This window comes from Siphateles boraxobius, unplaced genomic scaffold (genome assembly GCF_051911475.1).
Source record: "Siphateles boraxobius isolate OS27281-9 unplaced genomic scaffold, OSU_SipBor_1 25, whole genome shotgun sequence".
In the NCBI taxonomy this organism is placed as follows: domain Eukaryota; kingdom Metazoa; phylum Chordata; class Actinopteri; order Cypriniformes; family Leuciscidae; genus Siphateles; species Siphateles boraxobius.
Window position 1 is genome coordinate 25,292,388 of NW_027508866.1, and position 6,060 is coordinate 25,298,447.

Genomic DNA, 6,060 nt, shown 5'->3' on the forward strand with positions numbered 1-6,060 from the left:
CTAATTTTTTGAGAAGGACCTGTATATGGTAGGGAAGTGTGCGATTTCCGATGCAGTTCTGGTCTTGGCTCATTTTGAGTCAGTCTTGTGAATTCAGTAAATTATGGAGACTCGCTCAGATCATGTGAATTCAGTAAATTATGGAGACTCGCTCAGATCATTTGAATCAGTGAGTTGTTTACTCAAGTAAAAATTATGATATTATGCTTTGGAATGTATTGAAGTAAAAGTTTCCCAAAATAATAATACTCATAAAATAAGGGTTAACCCTTGAAAAATGTACTGAAAAACCACCACTTTTAAAATATACTTTTAAGATTGTAAGCATACTACAAGCCAGGGGCGGATCTACAGGGGGGCAAGGGGGGGCAGGTGCCCCCCCACTCTAGAGCCTTGCCCCCCAGCTGCCCTCCTAACTTTGATGATCCAAAAAATGTACTTGTAAAAACAACTCGCAAGCTTCTCAAAACAGTGAACTAAACGATACATTTACCAAAATTGAAAAATTTATTGAATTTTTATTAAAGCCCCTCCCCCTATCCCTCAAATACTTAGTACGTCCCTGGTTCAAACGTGCAGAGCGGCATTCGCTCAGTCTGGCTCTCTCTCTCACACACACAGCGAGTCTGCTGCGGTGCGGTGGCCCTGCAACCCGACTGGAGAGACTGAGCTGCCCCAGAGCCTCTGAAGGTGAAGTGAGTTTCCCAGGTGTAGTTAAACACACGTTTAACTTAGTTACATTTTTAATGAATGCAGTGTATGCTAAAAACGATCCAGCATCAGCAAAAACAGCGAGTCTATTACAGTGTTTCCCCTACCATCCCCTACCAAAACGACCCCCCGCCCCCCCTAAAATGCTGACGAAATCCAGTCATAAAAAAGGAATTTAGTGTATAACGCGGAATTTCACGGAATTTGTAAATTTGAGGAAAAAATAGAAAGCAGTTCAGTACACTTGAAATCAAATCGCGATGTAGACTAGTGTGTGTGAATATTAAAACACAAAGACTATTTAAATACGAATCCTGCATGTTCTGTGTGAATGAATGGTGCCGCCGACGCGCAGTTTCATTTACCACACACACACACACACACACACACACACACTGAAGCACGTGTGACGCTTGCGCTATTTTTTGGCCTATATGAAGACACAAACGCATGAACTTCCTCTCCAGGCTCTAGATCCACTCTGAAAGTCACTTCGTAATAGGGTTGGGAACCGAGAACCGGTTCTTATGCAGAACCGGTAGTGTTTTTGGTTCTGATGCGATGTGTGGACGAAGTGCTGGGAGCTTATCCTTTAATAGCGACGTCTCACCACATAAATATTAAAATTGTAATGAATGCACTGTCCCTCGCGCTATTCGTATAACAAGTTAAAAAAAATTGCGTCAGATATCAACGCAGAGAGAGAGAATAAGACAGTAGAGCTGCACCATTAATCTTTAAACGATCTCGATTCAAACACCCACGCGATCTTATTCCTAAATGACAAAAACTTCACACCGGGACATTCAAATCTGTTTGCGCTGTCGCTGACATGAAACATCTAACGTTAGCTTTACTTTCTGTCTTTTCAACAACACAGTATCGATATTTCTGTGTTAAAAATATTCAAATGATCACAGAAGTACTGAGATAAAAGTTTATAGTTCGAGAATAAACACTGATGTTAAAACAGTTAATCACCTTTTGAAAGTCGCTTCAAATAACGAAAATTCGCTTCAGAATTTACAAAATGTATATAATGAGCGATTACATCATGAATGCCTTTTTTCAAAACGTGTTTTTGTCTTATCCTGAATCACTACGGTAAGGCTGTAATAAGCGTTTAGACTCAGACTACTTTACACTGGTCGGTTCGGCACTGAATGGGTTTTTATTGAATGGGAACCGGAACCGGAATCGTTTGGCGGAACCGGAATCGGAACCGAAAAATTTCTTACGATTCCCAACCATAGACAGTATGTTCCCAACCCTACTTCGTGATCATTTAACCGCTTCATTTGAGAACAACTATCATCATGACATAAACACACAGAAACTCAAAAGGTCTTCACGGCAACCCGTCAAAATAAAAGTTCGGTTTAACTTGACAGAAATATATTACTGTTGTACATTAGAATTTAGATATGTCCCAATGTAATAATACACTAACACTAATCCAAATAAATTATCATCAAAACTGAAATTTTTAAGGAATAATCCATGTTTTAATTTTAACAGTAAAGCTCATTGTGCAGCAAGTTATTTGACAAAAAGTTTATTTAATTTCACATGATTAAAATTGATGATAAATGATACAATTTTTGTTTTATGTCTTCATTTTATTACCAGAAAAAACACAACACAGAATTAGTGTTAGTGTGAATTAGCGCAGAATTAATTAGTGTGACATTTTTTTTCATATATTTTAAAAAAAAGTATTGTTTAATGATTCATAATACATGATTTCAATTAATTAGACATGCTTTTTGATTGCAAAAAAATTACACCACGTATCCGTAACACGCCCGCTCCGCAACACTAGCAGTACACCCCCCCCCCCCCCCCCCCTAAAAAAGAATCCTAGGGGAAACACTGTATTACGTTAGCCAAAATCAGCGGTCAAATCGCTCCCTCGTGATTTGTAAGAGCACTCTTCCCTTTGATTAGCCTAATTTTGATTTTGTAAAGACAAGAACAGCTTAATAAAAAATATAAATTGTTTGTATCAATAATGTTTACTGCTGGTCGCCGTTACGTTACAACACACAATACAGTGCCAGTTAGGAGATCGATCATTTGATTAGCTAAGCAAATCCAATTCCTCTCAGATATCACAGCAATGAAACCAGGTTACAACTGGGGAAATAACAAATACAAGAGAGAGAGAGAGAGAGGGGCGCGATCGAACAGTGGAAACAAAAACATACTCCGTAAACATATAATTCAAACTGCAAAGTGTTTACATTTGTGTACACTCGCAATAAAACACAACATTGTGCTTTTGTCACACTCTCTTGTCAAAATGTAACCTACAACTATCACCCAACCAAAATCGCACGCACGGACGAACACACACACAAACACACACACACACACACAGTAGTACTTTTAAATTACACATTCTACATTGATTAAAAAAAGAAAATCAAATGTGGTAGCCTAGTATTATTTTATACGGAAATCAATTATTTATAATTCAGATGAGAATAAAGTTAGGGTTAATTAAAATTAAGAAAAACAAATATATTTTGATCTGAAATATGGCAAATTAATTTTAAATTGATTCAAACATACCAAACATATCACAAGGTCTTTGTCTTTTTATTAATTTAATTAATAAACTAATTAAATTATGTAAAACTATTGTCAGTGCACTACACAAACTGGTTCTATGCCTTTATTAATAAAACTTATTTAAAAAATACAAGGCTTAAGACATTTATAAAAATGCCTTCTGCATTTTTGTTTTGCTTTTCACTCCATTGTACCGAAATCGTACCAAACCGTGATGTCTGAACCGAGGTATGAACCGAACCGTGACTTCTGTGTACCGTTCCACCCCTAATACAAGGATAAGGAGAGGTTTTGGGTAGATGACAAATAAGGGTGAAACAGCATTTTTTTTAAACAAAGTTCTAAATTGCTTGAGATTGTATGAATTTGTAAAGTTCAAATACTGTTGTTTTTGAGACTGTTAGAGGTTAGCAGATTTTTTTTCTCATTATGTAATTTATTAAGCTTTTCTCACAGCTCCAGGCAAAATATGTCCTGCGGTGTGACATAAAATTACTATAAAATTCAAATATTGAAATATTATAAATTTCAAATACAAATCAGGTATGTTTTAAGTTTAAAAAGTATTCTTAAAGAATAATCATTAAAATTCTTTTTTTTCTTTTTTTTCACAGCTGTTTTTGGATTATATTCTTTGCTTGTGCCATATTTGACCACTCACTCCAGTAGAACTATTGTGTAAAATGAGAAAAAATATTTGAAAATGTTTTTTTTTTATATAGTTATATTACGCAATGTTTTCAAATCCATATAATTATTTAAGCTAGTTAACATAGTAAAAGTCATTTAATTGTGTTTGAAGTGATGTCACACCACAGGACATCCCGTCACACCACAGGACGAAATGAGACACTGTATGAACTTTTATGGTGAAATTTATTGAATACTTTTGTAACAAACAAATTCATTTGCATATCTATTTGAACATTAATGAAAATGCAACATATCAGTACAATCTTATTACTTAGTGTATGAATTTGAACTAAAAACATAGTGAACAAGACATACTGAATAATTAACATTTTGGAGTCGTCAAATCAGACCCAGTCATAAAGTCCATTCATTTCTATTTTTAACTTAAAAGACTAAACAAATATCTTGTTTCTCAAAAGAAAGTCATTAAAATCATGCTAAAATAATTTAAAGCATGTTCAAATCATCAATTCAGCTCTTTGAACAAAGATTCCAGTGAACAAGAGAAATTTGAAATTCTGGAGTCGTCACTAACAAAAGATCAGACCATAAACATGACAAGCTGTTAGAGCCCATCCATCCATCTTCTTCCGCTTATCCGGGGCCGGGTCGCGGGGGCAGCAGTCTAAGCAGAGATGCCCAGACTTCCCTCTCCCTAGACACTTCCTCCAGCTCTTCCGGGGGGACACCGAGGCGTTCCCAGGCCAGCGGGGAGACATAGTCCCTCCAGCATGTCCTAGGTTTTTCCCGGGTTCTCCTCCCGGTGGGACGCACCCGGAACACCTCCCCGGGAAGGCGTCCAGGAGGCATCCAGAACAGATGCCCGAGCCACCTCAGCTGACCCCTCTCGATGTGGAGGAGCAGCGGCTCTACTCTGAGCTCCTCCCGAGTGACCGAGCTTCTCACCTTATCTCTAAGGGATCGCCCAGCCACCCTGCGGAGAAAGCTCATTTCGGCCGCCTGTATCCGGGATCTTGTCCTTTCGGTCATGACCCAAAGCTCATGACCATAGGTGAGAGTAGGAACATAGATTGACCGGTAAATCGAGAGCTTCGCCTTGCTGCTCAGCTCTTTCTTCACCACGACAGACCGTTACATCGACTGCATTACTGCAGAAGCTGCACCGATCCGTCTGTCAATCTCCCGTTCCATCCTTCCCTCACTCGTGAACAAAACCCCAAGATACTTGAACTCTTCCACTTGAGGCAGGAACTCTCCACCAACCTGAAGTGGGCAAGCCACCCTTTTCCGACTGAGGACCATGGCCTCGGATTTGGAGGTGCTGATACTCATCCCAGCCGCTTCACACTCGGCTGCAAACCATCCCAGTTTTGCCCTCTTTCTTTGGTCATGCCTAAAAACTTACAAAAATCACTTTAAAAACAATGATCAGTGACTGTTAACATACACATACAACAAACAAATGAAGACATATATATATATATATATATATTTATGTTTAATATATGTATAATATAGGTATATTGTGTATAATGAAGACAGATATATATTTATGTTTAATATAGTTAGTTAAGTAGTTAAGTACATTTATTTGTCCCCGTGAGGAAATTTGTTTGCATGGCTATCAGGTAGGCATTACAACATACATCATACACCAAAGGAGAACCTTTAAACATACAAAGGCACATACTAATACACTTAACACATATTTACCCATACCCTGCACTTTACTAAATTAGGCATATCAGACCAGCTAAGTATCCTACCTATTTAACTTACATGTTTAAAAACTTAATTGCTTGAGGCACAAATGAAGATTTTGATCTATTTTTGGTAAACAGAGGGAGGCAATATCGTCGCCCAGAAGGCAGCAGTTTGAATGAAGAGGCAAGGGGGTGCCTCTTATCTCCCACAATGGATTTTGCCTTGTTCAATACTCTTTCCCTGTAAATGCATTCCACACTTGGTAACTTGATCCCTAATAGTTTACTGGCCATTGTTACTGTTTTTCTTACAGACTTCTTCTGTGCCTCAGTAGCATTACCAAACCAGCAGGTGATGCAGAAAGCCAAAACACTTTCAATAAAAGAACAATAGAACATCTGCAGCATTTTGGTATGA